This window comes from Pristis pectinata, chromosome 5, assembly GCF_009764475.1.
Source record: "Pristis pectinata isolate sPriPec2 chromosome 5, sPriPec2.1.pri, whole genome shotgun sequence".
NCBI lineage: Eukaryota > Metazoa > Chordata > Chondrichthyes > Rhinopristiformes > Pristidae > Pristis > Pristis pectinata.
This window is the reverse complement of record NC_067409.1, coordinates 78,737,177-78,763,772: the sequence shown is the minus strand read 5'-3', so window position 1 is coordinate 78,763,772 and position 26,596 is coordinate 78,737,177. Positions and strand designations below refer to the sequence as shown.

The following is a 26,596-nucleotide window of genomic DNA, read 5'->3' as shown; positions in this document are numbered from 1 at the left end:
AATCTTAAAAGCATGACCTCTGGTGCTTGACATTTCTACCTTGGAGAAAAGATATTGACTGTTTACCCTATCTATGCTTCTCATAATTTTAAAAACCTCTGTCAGGTCTCCCCTCAGCCTCCCACGCTCTAAGAACAACTCAAGTTTGTCCAGTTTGTCCAGCCTGTCCTTGCCCTCTAATCCAGGCAGCATCCTGGTAAACCTCTTCTGCACCCTTTCCCGTCTCCACATACTTCCTATAATGGGGCGGCCAGAACTGCACACAATACTCCAAGTGCGGTCTGACTAAAGTTTTATATAGAGTGAGTGCAGATGTGCTGAGTGCCATTAAAGACTTGCCCACCAATGTGTGTGCAATAATATCAATCTGGTCTCCAGTCAACATGGCACTAAGTCTGTGTACATCAGCTATTCCACACTAACTTCCACTTCTAAATCTGACTTGGAATGTCAGGATCTTCATGAATCCCTCCAGCGATAGATCTGAACACCTCTCTGTTATCATATCCATTACATTCTTCTTGTAATATAATGACCAGAATTGAACACAATACTCCAGTTGAGACTAATGGGTGTTTATTATAACCTCCCTGCCACTGATAAAGATCAGAACTGTGTATGCCTTATTAACCATTTTCTTTATTTGCCCTGCTACTATAAATGATTTGTGCACACATACCTCGATATCCCTCTGCTCCTGCATCCCTTGAAGAACAGTATCATTGTTTCCATATTGCTTCACTCATGCTTCCTACCAAAACGCATCACCTCACATTTCTCTGCATTAAACTTCATCTCATGCATCTTCTCATTCCACCTGCCCGATTATATTCTGCTGCAACCTATCCCTAAACTCTTCATGGGTCACTACTAAGTTTTGTGTCTTCTGGAAATTTCAAAGTTTTTGCACTCCAAGTTTAGGTCATGAATAATGATGCAAAAAAAGCCCTCAAACCAATTCCTGGGGAACATCACCATTCACCCATCTCCTGTCTGACAGTCAACCATTTGCCATGACCCTCTGTGGTCTGAAACTCAGTTAACTTCATATCAATACTAACAAACTCCCTTTTAGGCCATGTGATTTAACTTTGCTGATAAGCCTGTTATGTGGCACTTTATCAAATGCCTTCTGGAAATCCAAGTACACCACATTAACTACATTTTCCTCATCAACGCTACCAGTTATCTCATCAAAAAATACTATCAACTTGGTTAAATGCCATTTACCCTTAACAAATCTGGGCTGGCTTGCCTCAATTAATCCACTTTCCTTTTCAGGATTAAAGTTTATAAAAACTTTCACACCGCTGAGGTTAACTTGACTACCCTATAGTTGCTGAAGTTATCCTTACTTGTTGAACATTTCATTCTCTCCAGTCCTCTGGAATCACCCTCTTACTCTTGGAATATTGCGGCAGAAGCCAATGTCAGCAAAAATTCCCTCAGAACCTACCACCCCACCCCTTATAGACTTTTGCATTTTGCAAGTACTCCAGGCAGCATCAAACACTTGTAGAATCGTAGCCAAAGTCAGAAGAAATCAAATGCCATTTAAAGAGATAACTTACTGATTACAGACAAATTGCTGATTATCAGTCCTTCTTGAGTTTGAATGTGTGTTCAGTTTTGCAACATTAAGGGCAGAGTTAGTTCAAAAATGACAGCCCTGTTCTGCATATTTCTGGCTGATAACCACTACACATTTGCTAAGGTCTTCGTGTCTGACTTAATTCAGCCCATAACCTAGGTCATTGCATTGAGGTCATAAAGTCAGAGAGAGATACAACACAGAAACAGTCCTTTGGCCCAGTGAGTCTGCACCAACCATTACCTACCCTTTTTACACGAATCCTATGTTTATTTCATTTTTTACTCTTCCCCCAGATTCTACCACTCACCTACACACCAGGGACAAGTTACAATGGCTAGTTAACCTACCAACCTATTGCTCTTTGGGATGTGGGAGGAAACTAGAACACCCGGAAGAAAAGCATGTGGTCACAGGGAGAATGTGCAAACTCCACACAGACAGTGCCTGAGGTCAGGATTGAAGCTGGGTTTCTGGCATTCTCTACTTGCTGTGCTACAGTGTTGTCAGTGTCCTTGCATGTTCTTTGTTAACTAAATCTGCATTTACCAGCCTTTGTTACAGTCAAATTTCCATGTAGCTCACTATGTTAATGCTGATCTTGTTAAAGTTACCAGTGCACCTACATCCATGCTGTTATCCTCCATTCCCCACCTCCTACGGATGACCCCTTCTCCCTCTTTAAGCCCTCTTCCTCCTCTTGGACACTTCATCCTGGCCTTCTGCCTGCTCTGGATCTCTTCATCTCTAACTGCCAACGGGACATTAACCGTCTCAACTTCACCACTCCTGTTACCTATTCCGACCTCACCCCCTCTGAACGCACTGCCCTCCACTCTCTCCGTACTAATCCTAATCTTACCATCAAACCCGCAGACAAGGCTGGTGCTGTTGTAGTCTGGTGGACTGACCTTTACATTGCTGAGGCCAGACGTCAACTCTCGGATGCCTCCTCTTACTTATCCCTCAACCTTGACCCCGCTAAGGAGCATCAGGCCATTGTCTCCTGCACTATCACTGATCTCATCACCTCTGGAGATCTCCCCTCTACAGCCTTCAACCTCGTAGTTCCCCTACCCCGCACTGCCCATTTCTACCTCTTACTAAAGATCAATAAACCCAACTGCCCCAGTAGGCCTATTGTTTTTGCCTGCTCCTGCCCCACTGAACTCGTATCCTCGTACCTTGACTCCATTTTGTCCCCCTTCGTCCAGTCCCTTCCCACCTATGTCCGTGACACTTCACATGCTCTTCATCACTTCAGCAGCTTTCAGTTCCCTGGCCCTGACTGCCTCATTTTCACTATGGACGTCGAGTCCTTGTACACTTCTATCCCCCATCAGGAAGGCCTTAAGGCTCTCTGCTTCTTTCTGGACAACAGACCCAACCAGTTCCCCTCCACCACCACCCTCCTCTGTCTGGTAGAACTGGTACTCACCCTCAACAACTTCTCTTTTGACTCTGCCCACTTTCTCCAAACTAAAGGTGTAGCCATGGGCACCCACACGGGCCCCAGCTATGCCTGCCTTTTCGTCAGCTACATGGAACAGTCCATGTTGCAAGCCTACACTGGAAACACTCCCCAACTCTTTCTCCGCTACATTGATGACTGCATTGGTGCTGCTTCCTGCACCCATGTTGAGCTCGTCAATTTCAATGTTACCTCCAACTCCCACCCTGCCTCAAATCTACATAGTCCATCTCTGACACCTACCCCCCCCCCCCCACCCCCTCCGTTTCTGGATCTCTCTGTGTCAATCTCCGGAGACAAGATTAACCACAGACATCTTTTACAAACCCACTGGCTCCCACAGTTACCTTGACTACACCTCCTCCCACCCTGTCACTTGCAAGGATGGCATCTCCTTCTCCCAGTTCCTCAGCCACATCTGTTCCCGTGATGAGGCTTTCCATTCCAGGACATCTGAGATGTCCTCCCTTTTCATTAAACCTGGTTTCCCTTCGACCACCATCAATGCTGTCCTCACCCATATCTCCTCCATTTCCCGCATGTCTGCCCTCTCCCAATCCTCCCGACATAACAGGGACAGGGTTCCCCTTGTCCTCACCTACCACCTCACGAGTCTCTGCATCCAACACGTCATTCTCTGCAACTTCTGCCACCTCCAACGGGATCCTACCATCAGGCACATCTTCCCCTCCCCCCCACTTTCTGTAGGGGTCGCTCTTTCCTCGACTCCCTTGTCCAATCGTCCCTCCCCACAGATGACCCTCCTAGCACTTATCCCTGCAACCGCACTAAGTGCTGCACTGTCCCTACACCACCTCCTTCACCACCATTCAGGGCCCTAGACAGTCCTTCCAGGTGAGGCAGCGCTTCACCTGTGAATCCGAGGTTGTCATTTATTGCATCCAGTGTTCCCGATGTGGCCTCCTGCATATCGGTGAGACCTGACGCAGATTGGGTGATCGCTTTGTTGAGCACCTTCACTCTGTCCACCGCAAAAGCCAGGATCTCCCAGTGGCCAGCCACTTCAATTCCACATCTCACTCCCATACTGACATGTCCATCCATGGCCTCCTCTACTGCCAGGTTGAGGTCACATGAAGGTTGGAGGAACAACACCTCGTATTCTGCCTTGGTAGTCTCTAACCTGATGGCCTCAACATCGAGTTCTCTAACTTCTGGTAACCCTTCCCGTCTTCTCCCTCACCTTTTTTTTCTCCCACCCCTCCCCCTCCTTCCCTCATTCCTGTGGCCCCACCCCCTTCTCTTTCCCCTTCCCCTGCCCTCATGACCTGCCCCCACCCTTATGACTTACCCATCTATTCCCCACCTCCTTCCCTTTATTCTATGGTCCACTGCCCTCTCCCAGCGATTCCTCCTTCTTCAGCCCTTTGCTTTTTCTACCTTTCACCTCAGCCTCTTACATCTTCCCCCATCCCCCACCCTCCTACCTTCCCCCTCTCACCAGGACTCACCTATCACCTGACCTCACCTATCACCTGACCTCACCTATCACCTGCCTGCGTGTGCTCTTCCCCCTCCCCATTCCCCTACCTTCTTATTCTGCCCACTTCCTTTCCAGTCCTGATGAAGGGTCTCGACCTGAAATGTCGACTGTTTATTTCCCTCCATACATGCTGCCTGACCTGCTGAGTTTTGCAGCAGTTTTTGTGTGTGTTATCGTCCATTTTCCTCTTTGCAACCATTCCATCTTCCTCCTCCAGTGCCTCTCTTCTATGGTTCACGATGACACATTCTTTCTATTCCTACCTGATCTAATATAATTAATACAGCAGTTTTGATGACATTTCTTTCAGTTTTATATTGTAGAGCATATCACAGTTCTTTAAAGTTACTTATTAATTTATTTATTTTCTGGGATCTGGGCATCATTGTCCATCCCTAATTGCCCTCAAGAAGATGTTAGTGAACTTTCTTCTTGAACCACTGCAGTCTGCTGATGAAGGTTCTCCCATAGAGCTGTTAGGTAGGGAATTCCAGGATTTAAACCTGCAATATACAGGTACCTGCGATATATTTACAAATCAGCATCGTGTGTAACTGGGAAGGGGGAGCCTGCAGGAGGTGGTGTCCCCATGCACCTGCTATCCATGTGCTTCTTGCAGGAAGAAGTCATGGCTTTGGAAGATAATATTAGTCTAGGCTAAGAAATTCAGTGCATTTTGTGGATGGTATACTCTGCAGTCACTCTATGCCAGTGGTGGAGGGAATGAATGTTCAGTGTGATAGAAGGAGTTCCAATCAGGTGGCTCTTCTATCCTGGATGTTGCGGAGTTTCTTGAGAGCTTTTGGACCTGCATTCATTAAGGTAAGTGGAGAATATTCCATTGTGCTCCTGACTTGTGTCTTATAGATTGTTGAAAGTGTTCGGGGTGTCAGGAGGTGAGTTACTCACTGCAGGATAACCAGCCTCTGACCTGCTCTTGTAGCCATGCTCTTTATGTGGCTCAGAGACACAATAGCCCGCAGATGCTGGAATCTGGAGCAAAAAAAAACTGCTGGAGGAACTCGTGGGTCAGGCAGCGTCTGGGGAGGCAAAAGGATGTCGACGTTTTGGGTGAAGACCCTGCATCAGGACTGAAAGTGCAGAGGGAAGATGGCCAGTCTAAAGAGGTGAGAGAGAGAGAGAGAGAGAGAGGTGAGACAGAGGCCTGTTGGTGATTGGTGGAACAAGGTGGAGGATGATGGGTGGGTGGGACCAGATGGGGAGGAGGAGGGGGAAAGTTTAGAGAAAGAGGCTGGTAGGTGATATGTGGGACCAGACAAGGGAGGGATGATGGGCGGATGGAAACAGATGGGGGAGGGCATTGGAAGGGTCGGCCAAGGGAGAAGAAATCCAGGTGGATGGGTGGGTGCGTGGGTGTTGGACAGATGGAACCAGGTGGGGGAGGGTGATGAATCTATATAATGGGGAGGGGAGGGCCAATGGAAAAGGTGGACAAAGGGGGATACTTCTGCACTACATCAATGGCTGCGTTAGTTCTGTTTCCTGCTTTCATGCGGAACTCAACAATTTTAGCACCTTTCCTACTAACTTCCAACCTGCACTCGGATTCACTTGGACACTTCCTGACACTCTCTCCCTTTTCTGGAGCTCTCAGGAGACAAACTACCCACTGATGTCTACTATAAACCCACTGAGTCAATTTCCACTGTCGATTGCATGCTGTCTTTGCTTTTGGAAAACATATGTAGTCCTCAGTTGCAGTTTCAATGGATACCCCGTCATTTTTAGGTATGCCTGGTGTTTCTCCCAGCATGCTCTTCTACATTGAGCCAGGGTTCATCCCTTGACTTGACAGTAATGGTAGAGAGAGGGATATGTCAGGCTATGACATTACAGATTGTGTGTTGAGTACAATTCTGCAGCTGCCTTTGGTCCACAGCTCCGCAAGGTTACCCAGTATCGAGCTGCCAGACTTGTCCATCCCATTCAGCACATCTATGGTGCCACCCTGCCTGCTTAGTGAATGCATCACCCGCAGCAACATTAACTGCAACTGTAGATTCGGTCTCCATTTGCACACTAGAAATATCTACTGTCAGTGCTACAGTACCACCCCAAACAATGGTGCAGTGTTCAAGATTATTGGGGTTATACTCAACTTTCTTCAACTCAATAATGAAAAGCCTGCTCAGCTCCCATTATAATTTCTGCACTTTGGCTCCTCAATCCTGCTGCTGTTCATGAATGCTCACCAAAGATTAATGGAATAGATCTGAGGGAAGGTGCAAAGTTAACTTAAAACTCTGTAATCACTATTGTAAATGGCAGGAGAATGGGGCTGAGAGGGAAAAATAAATCAGCCATGATCGAATGGTGGAGCAGACTCGATGGACCATATGGCCTGCTTGTGCTCCTGTGTCTTATGGTCTTATCTACAAGAAGGGAGGAGGCACTGCTATGCTTATTCCCCTCATTTTTATCAGTTGGTGCAATTTTCCCTTTCCTGTGAGAGGAGCCCTGAAAGTCTTTGGGCAGTACAAAGAAGGCAGAGGTTCGATGTCATGGCTGTCTCCCTCTTTCCTCTGTTGTACATGGAAATTGCACGGAGAGGCCACTGTCCCTGTAGCCTGCTCAGTGGCCTCCTAGACTCAATTTTCTATCACATTGGTATTGGTTTATTATTGTCACTTGTACCAAGGTACAGTGAAAAGCTTGACTTGCATACCGTTCGTACGGGTCAATTCATTCCACAGTGCAGTGTGGTAGTACAAGGTAAAAACAATAACAGAATACAGAGTAAAGTGTCACAGCTACAGGGAAGTGTGTCATCATATTCAGATTTGTCATAAAGTCTCCTTGCAGCTTACTCCCTAGCTTTGCTCTCCTGTGGTTTAACTGTGCATCTCCATTTTCATAAATTAGCCACCACCAGCAAAGTATCAGATGTTGTGGTACAACATTCTGGAATTCTCTTTCTTAACCTTTCCAATCTGTGCGCACCTTTCAAATCTTATGCAAAATATACCTTTTTGATCACTCCTTCATGTACAATGATCCAGAAAGTTCTTGAAAGAACCATTGTGTTGTGAAATTAACAGCAAGAGCAGTCTGTAAAAAGCTTGCCTGCATTGTTGCAGTTTATGTAAATACTTTAAAGTAAAAAGTCGAGTTCACTTTGTAGCAAACCTCAGGTGTGCTTTATGAATATACAGATGGCAGCAGGTGGAAGGTAATTGGTTAAAGCAATTCACATTTTATTTTGGTAAACATCTTGGAGCTGGCTGTGTTGTTTGAAAGTTACTTCGAAACCTAACCGTGCACACAATAGCTTCAAGGAGACATTTAAGAGTACTTAAAGAGACATTCAAGGGTACTTTAAGAGCTTGTACATCATGAAAATGTTGCAGAAAAGTGGAGTGTATTCAAGTTCGTCTGGCAAAACTTTGTTGTGGCTGGAGGGAGGAGATAGGACAAATCCATGCAATACCTTTCCTTTTGTGATAGGGTAGAAGAGCATTAAGTTTATTCCACTTGTAGGCACTGCGCTGAAGAGAGGGATAAATACAAGATAGTAGCCATGTTGAGGAAATAGAATAACATTTTAATAATCCAGATGGTTCAGCATTTGGATCACTCATTGGCCTGGAACGTGAGCCAAGGTTGTAGGGGTGCAAGTGGGATGTGCAGACAGAGCCAGGGGTCTAGACTGCAGCTGGGGCTGGGGTCTATGCTGTGGGCTGGGCGTGTGGCTGGACCCAGGGTTGGGTCCGGGACAGCAGTGGTCAAGAACATGTGTAGATTTGCAGCAGGAGCCAGGGTCTGGAGTGCTTGTATATTTCCCACTTCCTTTAAACTCATTGGGCTCACCAGAAAATGTATTACACTGTGTAACATGTCAAAAAGTGAAACAAAAATGTGTTGAGTTTAATTTGCTTACCACCAAATCCTGATGTTGTCAGATTATTAATACTGCCATCTGCCAACCACTAAAAAAAACTAACAGGTAAAGGTAAGAAAGTGGTGAATTCTGATTTAGAACAGCATTGCAAAAACTTGCTGAAGGATTGCACAACAGCGTATAAGAACTTTGGCTGCTGCTGAACGTGCTTATACATTTTAAATTAAATTTTTAAATTTTATTTACAGCATGGTAACAGGCCCTTCCGGCCCAACGAGTCCACGCCGCTCATTTTAAACCCAATTTTTGTCCAACTCGGTTTTGCACTAACCCTGCACTAATTTTGCATTCTGTATATACTGGTTTTTTTGCACTATTTGTACTTGCACAATTTTTTTGTCTGTATTTATTGCGTGATCTCTGTTCTATGTATGTCCTCTGTTGTGTGAGTCTGGGGGGAAACAACATTTCGTTCCTCCATGTGTTTTTATAGCATATGGGTGAATGGCAATAAAGTATAACTTGAACTTGGAAGGAAAACTCAGGGACAGACTTTGTTTGGAATTACAGATTCAAGGGTCCCCACCATCGGTAGTATCTACATAAGGTGCCTCCTCAAAAATGCAACATCTATCAACAAAGACCCCCACCATCTGGGCCATGCTATTCTCTCGCAGCTACCACTGGGCAGGAGGTACGGAAGCCTTAAGTCCCACACCACCAGGTTCAAGAACAGCTATTTCCCTTCAACCTTTTGGTTCTTGAACCAACCACACAACCCTAATCACTACCTCAGTATAGCAACACTACGACTACTTTGCACGACAAGTAACTTTGTTTATTTTGTTTGGCTCTAATTGTGTTCTTTTCTTGTACAATTCATGTTTATGTATTCTTAATTTATGTTTTTCTTCTGAATGTTGTGCCTCTAATACCATGTGCCTGTGATGCTGCTGCAAGTAAGTTTTTCATTGCACTTGTGCAAACACGTCCTTGTGCATATGACAATAAACCTGACTTGACTTGGCAAGAAAGATTATTTCATGAAACTATTCTGACCATTGAGATGACAGGTGATTTGTTACACAGCAGAGAACAGGGAAGCTCAAGTTTTTGCAATGCTGTTCTATATCATTTATAGAATTCACCGCTTTCTTGCCACTTCCTTTTTTTTAGTGGTTAGCACATGGCAGTACTGATAATCTGACAATATTGGGGTTTGGTGGTAAGCCAATTTTTCAAGACTGTAATAATACCTCAACACATTTTTGTTTCACTTTTTTGACATGTTACACAGTGTAATACGTTTTCTGGTGAGCCTAATGAGTTTAAAGGAAGTGGGAAATATACAAGCAGCCCAGACCCTGGCTGCCTAGTTAGTTATATACTGGGAGAGAATGTGAACACAGAACGCCAACCCAAAGAAATCTCTGGAGACCTCCTGACTCTGATCCTCCATCACTGGCCCTACCATCACCCTCAACTACCTGACCGACTGCTCCACCACTCCCTGAGCACTTGCCCAACCTAATCTCCTGACCCCCTCTCTGAATACCACTCGCTCCAGCCCTCCACAATCCTTCTCTGTACCATGTCCTTGCCACCATCTCTTTCTTTCCCTACCATAGTAAATAAATCACTTCTGCCCCTGTGGATGTGTAGCTACTGGGATAACACGTGATGATGAGTGAAAGATGCACACGCAATTGAATAAGGCACTATCGATGTGAATGAGGGGCAGGTGAGTGAATGAAATGAATGGTGAGTAGCTGAGGGTGATCAAGGGATTGGAAACGAAAGAGGGAGCAGCAAACAGATGAGGGAAATGACAGAGTGAGGTCCTTGACCAATGGCAATGAGGTGCAAGGCAGTTGGAGACCACGCTCTGCTGTACAGAATTATCACACGCATGTATGTCAGCATTCACACTGTAAGCACAAACAGATGTGCTCTGAGTGTTGAGCACCTCCCTCCCTTTAACTGGTTGCAGTCATTAATTTAATCAGCTGCAGGCAGATTCAGCTGGTACAAGTGACTCCCAAAGGATTTGCACTAATGCTCTAAACACTATTGTTGATACTGACTGCAATCTTGATAATGAGGTAGCTGGATAAACCTCAGATGTGAGCCATGCCAGTAAACTTGCACATCCTGGCTCAAGTGCATGATTCCCAATGCAATTGAATTTCTAGGCTATTTCCAAAGGGATATGAACAGGTTAACAACAAAAGCAAATTATGGCAATGCTGAATTCTGAAATAAAAAGAGAGATGCTGGGAATACTCTTCAGGCTGAATTCATAAAACAAAATGGGATTAGTGTAGGATTAGTGTAAATGGGTAGGGATGGTCAGTATGGACTCGGTGGGCCGAAGGTCCTGTGTCTGTGCTGTATAACTCTATGACTCTTTTTAAAAAAAGAACGGAGTTAATAGGATGGAGCACCCTCCTCCCAGTCTGTTCCATGCATTTGTTTCCTGCAGGATGTCCACAGTGGCGCTCACTTTTTGCAGCTATTTGGCTCCTAATATCCTGGAGACTAAATAATACTGCAGATGCTGGAAATCTGAAACAAAAACAGAAATGCTGGAAGAACTCAGCCCGTCAAGCAGCATCTGTGGAAAGAGAAACCTGTCAACGTTTCGGGCTGATATTGCTTGACTAGTTGAGTTCTTCCAGCATTTTCTGTTTTTGAACCTAGATAATGAATGTCCTCAAATACTAGAGGACATGCATTTAAGGTGAGAAGGGGAATGTTTAAAGGAGATGTGCGGGGAAAGTCTTTTCTTACACAGGCTGCAAGTGGTAGTGGTGGAGGCAGATACCATAGTGGAATTTAAGAGGCCTTTTAAGAATATGCAGGGGATGGAGGGATATGGATCATGCGCTGGCAGAAGAGATTTAGTTTAATTTGGCATCGTGTTCAGCGCAGACATTGTGGGCTGAAGGGCCTGTTCCTGTGCTGTACTCCCAGGATTTATAGGATCCAGGATATATATCTTGGAGACCTTGTTGCCACAGGCATCCCTCAAGGTGGAGTGGGCTGCAAGCAGCAACCCAGCCTCAGGCACACAAACCGAGGCTCTGCCGAGAGACCGTCCTGAGGGCCTTCTGACAGCTCACGAAGCCGTTTCCACTATCTCAAATTCATCTGAGACATTGAGGAGAAGTTGTACATATAAGTTCGTTTAAAAAAAAGATTTTTTTAAAAATTGAAAAATAATATGATTTAATACACTAAACATAGGTAAATTAATTAAAACATTCATATTAATTATCTAACAGAAACAATTCAAACCATTTAGCTTCACAAATCTTTTTAATGAAGGTCTGACACTCCAGTCAATTGAATGGGGCTGTGCTAGATAGAGTGAGGCGGCACGGTGGCGTAGGTGGGGTGGCATAGTAGTGTAGCAGTTAGCGCGACGCTATTACAGCGCCAGCAATTGGGGTTCAATTCCCGTCGCTGTCTGTAAGGAGTTTGTACGTTCTCCTGTATCTGCGTGGGTTTCCTCCGAGTGCTCCAGTTTCCTCCCACATTGCAAAGATGTATGGGTAGGTTAATTTGGGTTTAAAATGGGCGGCGCGGACTCGTCAGGCCAGAAGGACCTGTTACCAGTTATAGCTTGGGGGCCAAACATGATGCATTCTGACTGGTTGCACCATGGCCTGGTACGGAAACTCCAATGCACAGGGAAAAAAAGAGGCTACAGAGAGAGACGGACTCAGCCAGTTCCATCGTGGGAACAGCTCTCCCCACCACTTACGACATCTACAAGAGGTGATGTCTCAGGAAGGCGACATCCATCATTAAGGACCCCCACCATCCGGGCCATACCCTCTCCTCAATGCTGCCATCAGGCAGGAGGTTCAGGAGCCTGAAGTACCATACCCCAATGTTCAACAACAGCTTCTTCTCCACTGCCATCAGCTTCTGGAACTGACCTGAAAACCCTTAATTCTACCTTGGACTATATTCCCCTCAACTTGCACTAATGTTGTTAAGTTACTTTTTTGTTTATTTTGTTGTGTAAGTTATGTATAATTTATGTTAATGTAAGTTTATGTAATTTATGTTTGTCATGGTTGTGATGTACTGTGTTGTTGCTGCTGCAAAAAGTTCATTTCCATGGCATTTATACCTGGGTACGTATGCCCATGACAATAACTTTGAACTTGAAGCATAATATATTCCAGTCTCTCAGTTCAATATATTTAGGAGCTGCCCCAGGACTCAGTGCTGAGCTTGTGGACACAGGTCAGTTGCTGGAGTGTGCACCTTCCCTATAGTTGGCCAGCCATCAATGGCATCCCACAAGTTACTTAGGATAATGAAGGTGCAGATGGAGTAAGATGTGGCAGATTGAGAGATTGCTTATTTGGTAGGAAGGAAAAGTAGAATGTCTTTTGAATAGTGAAAAACTGTTAAATGCTGATACTTAGATGGATTTGGATGTCCTGACACACGAAACACAGCAGCCTAAGATTCTTTGCATTATGTGCCACTGCACAGGTGGTCTCTAATGGTTTCTTGCAAGTTAAAAGGATGAGATTTCCCCCCATTCATGATGCCTCTTGCACACCAACATCACAATTGCAGGCTTTTCAGCATGGATGTTTACAGTATTTAAAAAGTTGCCAAAGAGTCATAAACCTTACAGCAAAATATCCTGACATGGTAGGGAAATCATCTTCCCTTTCCTTCATCTTCAATTTACACTTCCCTCAGGTGCAGCTTGTGTTATTCACCAACCATCACCAACCTATCTCAGCAGACACCACCACCACTTATGTTATTCAGATTTCCCTAGTCTCCACCCTATCACAGACCTTCCCTCCTGTTTCCCCCCCCCCCCACCCCTCCTCTCAGTCCTTTGAAACTTCTTCAATCTCTAACTTTTCCCAACTCTGATGAAACATTCACTCTCTGTTTTTCTCTCTCTGCTTCCTAACCTGCTGGGTATTTCTATAACCTTATGTTTTCATTTCAGGTTTTCAGCAACCCCAGTATTTTGTTTCTGCACTGCAAAAGGTATATGGTGACCAAATAGGAAGGAGGGATTGTTAAGGATTAACAATGATCTTACTGGACAATGAAGTATGTTTGGGAGGCAGTACAAATGTTGACTGTCCATTTCCCTCCACAGATGTTGCCTGACTCACTGAGTTCCTCCAGCAGCTTGTTTTTTTACCCCAGATTCCCGCCTCTGCAGTCTCTCGTGTCTCCATGCACTTATTTCTCATGTTTTTGTGCTGTTCATTCCTCCTGCCTTCTGCACGGTGTTGAATTTCCACTACAAGGCACCTTGTGATGTTTTGCTATGTTAAAGATGTTATTTGAGTGCAGGCTTTGTTGTTGTCCCTCAGCTGCATTCTTATTTATCAGGGCTCTTGATAAAACAGAAGAATAGGAATGGATTAGAAACCTTGGAACTAGGTTCAAAATGTTTCTTCTAAAACCGAAGGAATAAATTAAAACTAGTTCCTATGCTTAACAATGCTTCATATTTGGTTTGGGCAGTCTACAACCCGATGGCATGAACACTGAATCCTCCAATTTCAGGTAACCTGCTCCCCCTCTGTCCCCTTTCTCTCTCCTTCTGATACACCCAGGTTCTCCTACACACACCCAACTCCCCAACCCCCAGCCCCGTGTCACATAATTTCTGTCAACTCCCCCACCTACACCATCTGCCATCAACCACACACTCCTCCCACTGGGTCCCCTCCCCCTACTGTTCCCACCTGCCCTCCCCACCTCCCTTATTTGGTTCCATGCTCCATATTCCTTTCCTATCAGATTCCATCATCTGCAGCCCTTTGTTACTTCCACCTATCACCTCCCAGCCTCTTCACTATTTCCACCCGTCCCTCCTCCATCTGCCAATCACCCACCCTCACCTGGATCCACCTATCGCTTGCTCCACCCCTCCTCCTCACCTCCTTATATCGGCTAAGTCCCCTCTACTCTTTTAGTCCGAAAGAAGGGGGTCAACCTGTAATGTTGACTGTCCATTTCCCTCTACAGATGCTGCCTGACCCGCTGAGTTCCTCCAGCAGTTTGTTTTTTGCTCCAGATTCCAGCGTGTGCAGTCTCTTGTGCCTCCTAGTTCTCCGGGTTACTCTGCTTGCTGCTTTGATGTTTGGGCTCCATACTATGAAACAAACTACTATGAATAGATAAAGCTTGCAACTTCCAAGGCCAGGTGAGTTGCAGACATTCACAAGACCATTTGTACACTACCTCAAAACAACAGGCTTCACCGAGCTAAAGGCCTTTCCTGACATAAAAATAGGTCCAACATTTGTAAGAATGGGGTAGAGGAGTAGATCCTGGCTTTGAGCTGCTGGGGGTGAAGAGCCGCTCGGAGAATGGAGCAGTGGGTGCAATGACCCTTAATACAAGCATTCATGCAGAGGAAATCAGGTAGAATAGTCTCCATGAGGATCAAAATACACTAGCCCACTCTCACATGGTCTATTGAGAGCTAAGGACCACTGACCCGGTTGAGGAGCCCTCCACCTATGTCACTTTGCATTGCTCCCCTGGATACATTGTGGGTTGGAGGAATCTCTCCCTTTGTTCAGCTTTTCCATCCCTTCCCTCTTCCCCACCTGGCTCCATTCTGCCCATCATTCCCCTCCTCATTTTTCTACCTATCACCTACCACTTTCTGTTGTGCCTCTCCCCCTGCACTTCTATATAGTGGCCATCTCTCCTCTTCACCCCCAGTCTTGATACAGGGTCTTGACCCTAAACATGGACACATCCCTTTTGCCTCCACAGATGCTGCTCAACCCGCTGAGCTCTTCCAGTGGTTTATTTTTTGCTCCAAATTTCAGCATCAACAGTCTCTTGCTTCTCCGTACTACTACCCCACTGCGAGCTCTCTTTGAGGCATGCCCACTTTGAAGAAGTTTCTCCCACCAGCAGGCTTAGCAGCAAGGAGGAGGAGCAGCAGTGGTGGTGACTGTTTGAAAAGACAGGGACCAGGCAAGAGAGTGAGGTCTTCCTAACCTACTGGCAGCACATAAAAAGGAGGCGAGCTCTAGCAGGAGTGCCAGTTTGAGGGGCTTCCTGATGTAGAAGTGCTGCTGTTGAAGTCAAAGTGCAGGTTTCAGTGACCAGGGTGAGTAGAGACAAAGTAAGGATTTTTTTTCTCTATCTTACTGTCTTAGTCAAATGGAGTAGTTGTAAAGGTTATGGAAGCCAGGGCAGTGATATGTTCCACCTGCAGGATGTGGGAGATCAGCAACATTTCCAGTGTCCTGGATGATTATACCTGCAGGAAGTGTCTAGCTGCAGCTCCTGGCAGACTGCCTAGAGCAGTTGGAGCTGTGGATAGATGCAGAGAATATAGTAGGCAGTACGTTCAGTGAGCTGGTCACTCCACAGGTACAGAAACAGAGGAGATGGGTGACCATCAGCAAGGGCAGTCAGGTCATGCAGGAGTCATGGAGTAATAAAGCACAGAAAAATGTCCTTCAGCCCAACTTGTCCATCCTGAACAAGATGCCTATCTAAGCTAGTCCCAATTGACCCTTATTCCTTTAAACCTTTCCTATCCATGTACCTGTCCAACTGTCTTTTAAACGTTGTTATTGTACCTGCCTCAACCATTTCCTCTGGCAGCTCGTTCCATATATGCACCAACTTCTGCATGAAGAAGTTGTCCCTCTGGTCCCTTTAAGTTCTTTTCCCTCTCACGTTAAAACTCATATCAGAAGTAGATAAAACTAGTGAGTTTATAGTGAGGCTGAAGAGATTTAGAGGGGATTTGTGGGGGACCTTCACCCAGAGGGTGATAAGTACTTGGAATGCACTGCCTGAGAGAGTGGTTGAAGCTGGGTCACTGACAGCATTTAAGAAACACATGAATCGCTTCAGTACAGAGGGCTGTGGGCCATGTGCTGGGAGATGGATTTGCTACAGAAGGGTGCCCATTAGTCAGCATGGACGTATTGGGCTGAATGGCCTGTTTCCATGCTGATTCTATGAAGCTTTCCTCCTCTCGTCGACAGGACTTCTGTGAGACCCTCTCTCACAGTTCTCCCTCTGTTGTTTCTACTGCTATTCTGCTCTTTGATAAATATCCCGCTTGGGTAGCCTACAACCCACTGATATGAACATTGAATCTTCCAGTCTAAGGTAACCCACTCCCCCTGTATTCCTTTCCCACTCCCACCAGTCCACCCAGGGTCTCTCCCCCTTTCTTCACATTTTTCCATCCCTTCCTACTTCCCCCACCTGGCTCCATCTGCCCATCATTCCCCTCATCTAATTCCACCTATCACCTACCAGCTCCTGTCCCACCCCTCCCCCTGCACTTCTATACACTAGCCATCTTTCCCCTTCTCCTTCCCCAGTCCTGATGCAAGGTTTCGACCTGAAATGTCGACCGTCCCTTTACCTCCAGAGGTGCTGCCTCATGCTGCAATGAGTTATTCCAGTAGACTATTTTTTACATTGTGGGTTTCATCAGTGCTGACATCGATGCAGACCACATCAAGTAGGTGTACTATCATTCTCTATCTTATGCTTTTCACGACACAGAAGGAGGCCCATTCAACCCATCAGGACAGTGCCAGCTCCCAGGGAGCAATCCCATTAGTCCTGTTCCCCCTCTCCTATTTCCCTGTACCCCTGCAACTTATTTTCTCTCACACCTGCCCATCAACTCCCCTTTGATTTTATTTTTCACCCTTTACCTAAAGGTCAGTTAACCTAGCAGCACATCTTTGGGATGTGGGAAGAAACCGGAGCACCCAGAAGAAGCCCACACAGTCACAGGGACAACACCCGAGGTCAGGATCGAGCTCAGAACTCTGGAGCTGAGGTAGCAGTCACTATGCTGGTCCTTTACAGTCATCCTGTTGTAGCTCTACTTGGGGATGTAACCTGATCCTGCCAGATCCGTAGTGTTGATTACAGAGGGGCCTGTAGGATACGTGGCATCATTGCTGAATCCACAGCAGGCTGGGGTAACGTGTATCCTAATTCCACATGGAGACAGCTATCACCTGGCCCCTCTTTTCTCCACCTCCATCCACTCATTCCCTTTCTGCCTCTCACTCCCCTCTTTCTAGGGTGCTTTCACCTTGATTACTGCAGCTTCTGAGGGCAGCTGCACTACTGCTAATAATTCTTGTACCAACCCCCTATGCTGAACACCAACACCTACTGAGGTTACGACTCCCTGATATGCCTGAGCTGTATACAGAGGAGCTTCTATCAGTGCCACCAGCTCTGGCACCTGGGCTGAACATCCCCCCCCAGCAATGTTCCTCTCCTGCCTCTGTTACCTTGGACTGTCAGGTTCATGGCTTTTCATCGATGTACCACATGGACCTACCATCTATAAATCTCACTCTGCCTCCTCTGAGGAACAGGTTTCCTGGTCACACTGGTATCTACTTCCTATTCTATTTCCACCTGACATTCTGTGCTTCCCCCTCTGTTGGGGTGGGATTTTTAGGGTTAATATAGGTGAGCTAACCCACACCAACCTGCTGCACAGTCCAAGGCTGCTACATCCCAGGGATGTCCCATTACCATGGCAGTTGGTTTTGTGGAATAACTTGCTACTAGCCTTTCTGTAGACACAAGAGAGACTGCAGATGCTGGAAGTCTGGAGCGACACACAAAATGCTGGAGGAACTCAGCAGGTCAGGCAGCATCTGTGGAGGGAAATGGACAGTTGACATTTTGGTTGAGACCATCAGGACTCAAGCTGAAACTCGACCAGAGTCCTGATGAAGGGTCTCGACCTGAAACGTCAACTGTCCATTTCCCTCCATAGATGCTGCCTGACCCACTGAGCTCCTCCAGCATTTTATGTGTTGCATGAGCCTTTCTCTGTTGCTCTGGATCTGTACCTCTACTGAGTTGTTACACCTTCCCTCATTGCCACAGCAAATGTGATAGTGTTGAGTGTGGTAAACAGAAGACGTGTGGAGACCAGGGTGATCTTAATATCAGAAAATGCCACCTTCTCGTCTGGTCTCCACTCAGCTTCTTCCTGAAAGGGCTTCCTGCTTTTACTGAGGCTCATATTGGGACCACTGATGCTAGAGGCCCTTGTGTGAAGTTATGGCAGTGAGTGAATAGGTCCACAACCTTTTTTTTAAAACCCCAACTTGCGTTTACTGGACAGGGGTATGGAGCTGATCATGTCTTGTCTGTTATCCAGCACATCCTTTCTTCCCCCTAACAATTATGTGCCCTGGGTACTGTACTGTCTGTTTCCCTGTCTGAGCCTTGTGTGGGCTGAGCTTAAATCACGGGACTTGTAACACTTCCACACCTGGTTGATTCTGAGAACCAAGTATGTCACGTCCATGTTAACATTACACCTTTACCATTCTAACCAACTGCGGTCTTTATCAATCAGGTCTGTTTTGGTGATTTCAATTGCCGATAATTGCCTCTAATATCAATAGAATACTAGGGCCTCTGTGATGTCAATATAGGATACAATGGAAATTGGTTGAAGACTGGTGCTTGGTTATTATCAATTGTTTCCGTTAACTATACCCTCTATGTTTCTCTCTCTTTTCTCCGTGACAGTGTGATAATGTAAAACCAACAGTAGCGAAATAAAACCTGTGTCTCATCTCTCCCCATTGAAGTCAGAGAGATGTAACCTAAGTTGTTCATTCAGTATCAGCTTTCCTACACTATTGTACAAAGTCAAGATCAACCCTCAGTGTGACCAAGCGGACAATCCAGTGTAGTACTGCAGCAGCAGTAAAAGAACCTATGTTGATTTCCAGGAGTGAGGAAGTTTCCCTTCGGTGTTCTGACAAATGCTTATCCTTCAACAAATATTTAAATAGATTTGTGACCTGTGTCGCAAAAATGGCTACGTGTCAGACAAACTTCATAGCTCTAGTGATGCTTTGAGATTTCCCAAGACTTTGAAAGATGATATTTACGTCCAGGTTCTGTGCTTTGAAAGTTTTTACAGTGAAATAATTGCTAGTTAATTATCTGATCAGAATAATATATTTGTACAATAATATGCTGCAAATGAAATGTTCAGGAGTGTATTCTGAGACTGGATGGATCATTTGCTACTTATGTATTCTCAAGAAAAATGTTTCTTTCAAAATTAAGATCCCAGTCAGAGATTTTGACCTGCCCAAGTTACAGGTGTTTTGAAGTTTTCACAGAGAATGAAAATAATGCCCATCTATAATGCTTTATTATTGTGGACCAACCTCGTCAATGGTAATAATACCTCTAGTCACATGTTTTCACCTGAGCTGTTAACTCACTCCAAGATATGAAGTTGCTCAAAAGCCCCAGGCTGCTCCTCCCACAAGGACTGCAAGAGATGGTGCAGAGCCAATATAGAGTTCTCCTCTCCCTTGGGATTGCACGGCAAGGCCAGGTTGCAGGAATATAGTGTTCCTTTCCCATCATTATTTTTCTGCAGTGGAGGCTTGAATGCCTTCTATTTTTCCATCACTTGTGGGGGAAAAAGCTGGAACACTGAAGGAAAGAAGGCTATCCCAATGTATATAGTAACAAAAATGCTCTTTTGGATCTATTGGGTTTTTAATCTTATGGAGGGCTTTAAATATTGCTGCAATACTGAAATAGCCTGTCTCCACTAAAATGGTGTAGCTTTTTTCATTTCCATTCACAGAGGCAGAATAATTATCGGATGTATTGGTTCTGTTTCCATACTTACCTTTGGGGAACTGGATTATTTTAAGAAGCTTCCTCAGCGGATTAAGTCAGGCAGAGCACAGTTCCCAATAAGAGGTGTTACGGACTAGGTTACTGTTGCTGAATATCCCTTTAAGATAGGGCATAGTGTGTGTGTGTGTGTGGGGTATGCTTATGTCAACAGAAGATAAAGGACATTGTTGACGAAGTCAGTCAGAGGAGAGAGAGGGAGGAGAGAGCGAGAGACACCAGCCTGCTAGTTTCTCTATCGATGGATGAGAAACAATAACTGTGTCTGTCACCACAATCCACGTATGGATTTTTGGAGTAATCCAGTGGAGTCCACTTTGTCATTAACCTGTGGAGAGAAACAGGTGTTTGTGTGGACGGCCACATCTCGGATGCTTTTCGGGGTGGCAGATACTTCGGAACGACGCAGTGGAGTTCACTTTGTTGTTGACCTGTAGAAGGAAACAGGTATTTGTGTGGACGGCCACGATTTGGATGCTTTTCAGGGTGAGGAAGTCACTACCAAGTAAACACTGAGGTGTTGTTTGGGTTCCATCGTGGAACATCTGGATTTCGTAATTACTCTCTATTTTCTCTCTACATCTACATTTTATCTTCAGACAACGGTGGTTGTTGAAGAAGCCTTTGCTCATGTTTCACCTTATGGCTTGCTGACTGGAACTTTAAGAACCATTCCTGGACTTGGAGTTTGGGGATTTGCCACACACACACTTCGAGTTTAGTTTTGGAGTCAATGTTCAAGGTTTAACACTTTTACTTCTAACATTCTAACATTCTTACTTTTATTTTTCTTATTATCATAAGTAGTTATTAATAAAGTAGTTTTTAACACTGAATCATGACTCGGTGTGTTTCTTTTGTTGCTGGTTCGTAACAGAGAGGTCAGACAGGGTCTGTGAAGGGAGAAATATTGTTAACATTTGAGAGTCAATGACCTTTCAGCAGAATGGTTGTGATGAATAATTTTGAGGAAATGCCTTTGACATGGACTGTTAACTCTATTTCTCTCCCCACAAGTGCTGCATGACCTGCTGAGTATTTCTAGCATTTTCTGTTTTTGTTTCAGATTTCGAGCATCTGCAGTTATTTGATTTTCATTCCAAGTAGGAGAGATTGTACGCAGCCTGCAGAAGGACTAGTTTTCTGGAGTGAAAGGCCTTTTTATTCTATAGAATAAAAGGGCCTATATTCTATATAATAGTGGCCTCCTCTACATTGGTGAGACCAAACGCAGACGAGGCGACTGTTTCGCAGAACACCTGCGCTCTGTCCGTAACTGCGACCTGCATCTCCCCGTTGGCAGTCACTCCAACTCCCCCTCCCACTCCATCACAGATACGTCAGTCCTCGGCCTCCTCCACTGCCAGAAGTCCAAGCGCAAACTGGAGGAACAGCACCTCATTTTCCCTCTTGGAACCTTGCAGCCTAACGGCATGAGTATTGAATTCGCCCACTTTAGGTAATCCCCACCCCCTTCCCCACCCCCCACCATGCTCTTCTCTTTTTCCCTTTCCTAGCCCCCCTTTTTATTTCTCTCTCTTTTTAACCTTTGACCCATCCCCCGGTCGATCTGCTCTTCCCTCCTCCCCCACACCTGCCTATCACTCTTACCTGCATCTACCTATCACCACCTTGTGCCCACCCTGCCTCCCCTATTTTGTCCACCTATCACTGCTCTGCTTTTCCCTCCTATATATTGGGCTTCCCCTTTTCCTATCTTCAGTGCTGAAGAAGGGTCCCGACCCGAAATGTTGACTGCCTGCTTTTCTACATGGATGCTACCTAGCCTGCTGAGTTCCTCCAGCATCATCGTGTTTTTCATCTTTTTATTCTATGTTTTCTGATCCTTTCTTAAAAATCCAGTATTACTGTTACAAATAAATCTGACTCATTCTGAAATAGAACTAACCTGTGAGGTCCATCTACAAGTGGAGACTGTACATCAAAGAAAAGTTCCATTCCTGCCAAATCGCCAATCATGTTTCGGATGACTGCATGATAGCAATTGATCAGAAAGACCATTCAACCACCCAGAAAGGTCTCCTACATTCAAGTCTATCAGCCTCATGGGAATGGATGCAGGGAGGAGCGTAGAACCAGGGCTCACAGTCTCAGAATATGGGGTAGGCCATTAGGACTGAGATGAGGAGAAATTGCTTCACTTGAAGGATGGTGAATCTATGGAATTCTCTACACTGAAGGGCCATGGAGGCTCAGTCAGTAAGTTTATTTGAAACAGACATCTATAGATTTTGGGATTAGGAAATCAAAGGATATGGGGATAGTGCAGGAAAATAGTGTTGAGGTAGAGAATCAGCCATGATTTTGAGGAAAAGCAGAGTAGGCTTGGAGGACCAGACGACCTACTCCTCTTCTTATTTATTAATTTATTTTTGGAAATTTTGCATTTCCTTTTGCAGCTCGTAATATATACTTTGTTTCCTTGTGCTTCCTTTTTCCAGACACTGGAATGACCCCATGCTCCTCTTTGAATTACACTAAAGGATCAGTCCAAGATAAGTTAATAAACATCCACCCCTTAAATGTAGAGAGGTGCCAAGGTACAAACAATAGTAATCCAACATTTTGACTGTAAATTTTATGTTAGTTGCCAAAGATAACAAAGAATATAACCTGTGACCGATATTTGCTGTGTAAAAACAGGATTTGAGCAGTGTAAAAACAAACATTTGGCACTGTTTTACTATTCTTTAGCAACATAAAACTCTGCTTCCTATGGGAATATTTCAATCAGGATCACAGTCTGAATAGAAACATTAAGTCCAATGCAAGAATTATATAACTCATTCCAATATGGAATAGGACATTCAGTTCATCCAGTCCAATCCAGCTCTTAGAGGAATCCCATCTCCTCACTTATTTCCCTGTAACCTATTCTCTCATAGGCACATTTACTTTCTGATTCTCCAACCACCCATTTACACCAGGGTTAAATTAAAACAGCCAATTAACCTAACAACCAGCACATCCATATCAAAGACAGTTGTAAGTAACGGTTGACTTTGCTACCTATATTTACAAAATGTGCCTTAAGTCAATTAAATATTAACTTCTTGTTTAGTTTATTTGATCTCTTCATAAAAAAAGTAAAATTCACTGTTAATCTACAGTTATAAAATTACACAACTTTCACTGTTAGGTTTATTTCATTGTCATATCTTTTCATTGTTAATTGTTCACAGTGCAGTAATTGTGGAGAGAAACTTTGTTCAATCCCAAAATCCCAGCATGAACATTCCCTTCCAAGTATGACAAATCTCTGAAAAATCCTAAATTTATTTTATCTTTCTCACATTATTGACTTTTTAAAATTATTTTGCTTTCATGATGTTTGTCTCATCTCTGCCAAAGCCACCAATTTATTGAGGGTGTCTTCAGGTATCACATCTAAGCAGCTTCATAGACAAGCCTGAGCAGTGCTTCTCTGGCCCAGTGGGAGTATCCTCCCTTGAGCCACAAATTTGTAGCTTCAAGGCCCACTTCAGATCCTCAAGCACATAATTCTTGCTCAAGGAGTGTTGTACCAACAGAGGTGTTATTTTGGAGGTCAGATGTTATCCCATAGCTGACTACTTTCTTGGGTGAACATTATGATCTGATGGTACTAATTTGAAGACAAATTCTCCTCTGTGTCCTGGCTAATATTCATCTCTTGACCAATATCACTAAAATATAAGACAATAAGAATTAGGCTATTTGGCCCATTGAGTCTGCTATTCAATCATGGTTGATTTTTTTTCAACCCCATTCTCTCCATAACCCTTAACCCCTTTACCAATCAAGAACCTATCAATTTCTGCCTTAAGTACATCCAATGACTTGGCCTCCACAGTTTACTGTGGCAACAAATCCCACAGATTCACTAACATCTAGCTGAAGAAATTCCTCCTCATCACAGTTTTATAGGGACATCCCTTTATTCTGAAGCTGCACCCTTGGATCCTAGATTCTCCTAGTAATGGAAACAGCCTCTCCACATTCACTCTTTCTAGGCCTTTCAGTATCTGGTAGGTTTTAATGAGATCTCCCCTTGCCCTTCTTAACTCCATTGAGTACAGGCCCAAAAACATCAAATGCTCATCATATGTTAAGCCTTTCATTCCTGGGATCATTCTTGTGAATGTCCTCTGAACCCTCTCCAGGGCCAGTAGTGTAACACTATTACAGCACCAGTGACCCGGGTTCAATTTCGCTGCTGTCTGTAAGGAGTTTGTACGTTCTCCCCGTGTCTGTGTGGGTTTCCTCCGGGTGCTCCAGTTTCCTCCCACACTCCGAAGATGTACAGGTTAGGAGTTGTGGGCATGCTATGTTGGCGCCGGAAGAGTGGTGATGCCTGCGGACTGCCCCCAGCACATTTTCAGTAACTCAAAAAGATGCATTTCACTGTGTGTTTCAATGTACATCTGATTAATAAATAAATATCTTGTCTTCCTTAGATAAGGAGCCCAAAATTCCATACAATATTCCAAATGCAGTCTGACCAACACCATATAAAGCCTCAGCAGTACATCCTTGCTTTTATATTCTAGTCCTCTCTAAATGAATGCTAACATTGCATTTTCTTTCTTTACTACCGACTCATATACTTTTCAGTCATTATTGTGCTGCTGTTAGAAACAACGTAGAAAAGTACTGCACAGGAGCAGGCTCTTTGGCCCACTATGGCTGTGCCGACTATGATGTCTATCCAAACCAATCTCATCTGCCTGCATATGGTCTATATCCCTCTTTTCCCTGCCTATTCATGTGCTTGTCTAAATGTCTCTTACACATTGCTATTGTATCTGCTTCTACCACCTCAGCACATTCCAGGCACCCACCAATCTCTATGTAAAAAAAACTTGCCACATAAATCTTCTTTAACCTTCCCCCCTTTCACCTTAAACCTATGCTCTCCAGTGTTTGACATTTCCACACAGGGAAAATAGACTCTACCTACCCTATCTATGCCTTTCATAAATTTATACACTTCTATCAGGTTGCCCCTCCAGCCTCCAACACTCCAATTCACGTTTGTCCATCCTCTCCTTATAGCAAATACACTCCAATCCAGGCCACATCCTGGTGGACCTCTTCTGCACTCTCTCCAAAGCCTCCACATCCTTTCTATAACATGATGACCAGAACTGCACACAATATTCCAGATGTTGTCTACATGGACTTTGGCAGAGCCTTTGACAAAGCCCCACAATGGGATGCTGGTCCAGAAGGTTAAGTCACTTGGCATTCAGGATGAAGTAGCCAGTTGGATTCAACATTGGCTTAGCGGGAGAAGCCAGGGAGTGCTAGAAGATGGTTGTCTCTCCGACTGGAGGCCTGTGACTAGTGATGTGCCGCAGGGATTGGTGTTGGGTCCGTTGTTATCATCTGTATTAATGATTAAGATGATAATGTGGTAAACCGGATCAGCAAATTTGCAGATGACACCAAGATCAGGGGTGTAGTGAACAGCGGGGAAGGCTATCACAGCTTGCAGCATGATCTTGACCAGCTAAGAAAATTGGCTGAAAAATGGCTGATGGAATTTAATGCAAACAAGTGTGAGGTGTTGCACTTTGGGAGGACAAACCAAGTCAGGACTTGCGGGCTGTGAGGTGTGTGGTGGAACAGAGGGACTTAGGAATACAGACCCATAGTTTCTTGAAAGTGGCATCACAAGTAGGTAGGGTAGTAAAGAGAGCTTTTGGCATTTTGGCCTTCATAAATCAGGCCATTGAATACAGGAGTTGGGATGTTATGTTGAAGTTGTACAAGATGTTGGTGAGGCCAAATTTGGAGTATTGTGTGCAGTTCTGGTCACCTACCTACAGGAAAGATATCAATAAGCTTGAAAGAGTGCAGAGAAAATTTACAAGGATGTTGCTTGGACTGGAGGACCTGAGTTAGAGGGAAAGGTTTCAATAGGTAAGGACTTTATTCCCTGGAGCGCAGGAGAATGAGGGGAGATATTATAGAAGTATACAAAATGATGAGGGGTATTGATATGGTGAATGCATGCAGACTTTTTCCCCTAAGGTTGGGTGAGATTAGAACTAGAGAGCATAGGTTTAGGGTGAAAGGTGAAATATATAAGGGGAACCTGTGGGGAAACATCCTCACTCAGAGGGTGGTGTGAGTGTGGAACGAGCTGCCAGCGGAAGTGGTAGATGTGGGTTCAATTGTAACATTTAAGAGAAGTTTGGATAGGTACATGGATGGGAGCGGTTTGGAGGGATATGGCCCAGGTGCAGGTAGATGGGACCAGGCAGAAGATCAGGTTGGCATGGACTAGATGGGCCGAAGGGCCTGTTTCTGTGCTGTAGTACTCTATGTGGCCTACCAATGTTTTATTCAGCCGCAACATGACTTCCCAACTTTTTTACTCATTGAGCTGATCGATGAAGGCAAGCATGCTCTACACTTTTTTTTACCACCCTGACCACTTGCGTTGCCACTTTCAGGAAGCTC

At 44.8% G+C, this 26,596-nt stretch overlaps 2 protein-coding genes across 2 annotated transcripts in view; both read right to left on the bottom strand.

Annotated features, from left to right (window-relative positions):
* Positions 1-21,882, bottom strand: part of rbm24a (RNA binding motif protein 24a) — a 146,550-nt gene extending 124,668 nt beyond the window's left edge. The window contains exon 1 of the mRNA XM_052015438.1: positions 21,872-21,882. The gene's annotated coding sequence lies outside the window, so the exon portion shown is untranslated. The remainder of the gene's footprint in view (positions 1-21,871) is intronic.
* Positions 1-26,596, bottom strand: part of LOC127570177 (N-acetyllactosaminide beta-1,6-N-acetylglucosaminyl-transferase-like) — a 113,461-nt gene that overhangs the window by 43,286 nt on the left and 43,579 nt on the right. The gene's annotated exons all lie outside the window — the stretch shown is intronic.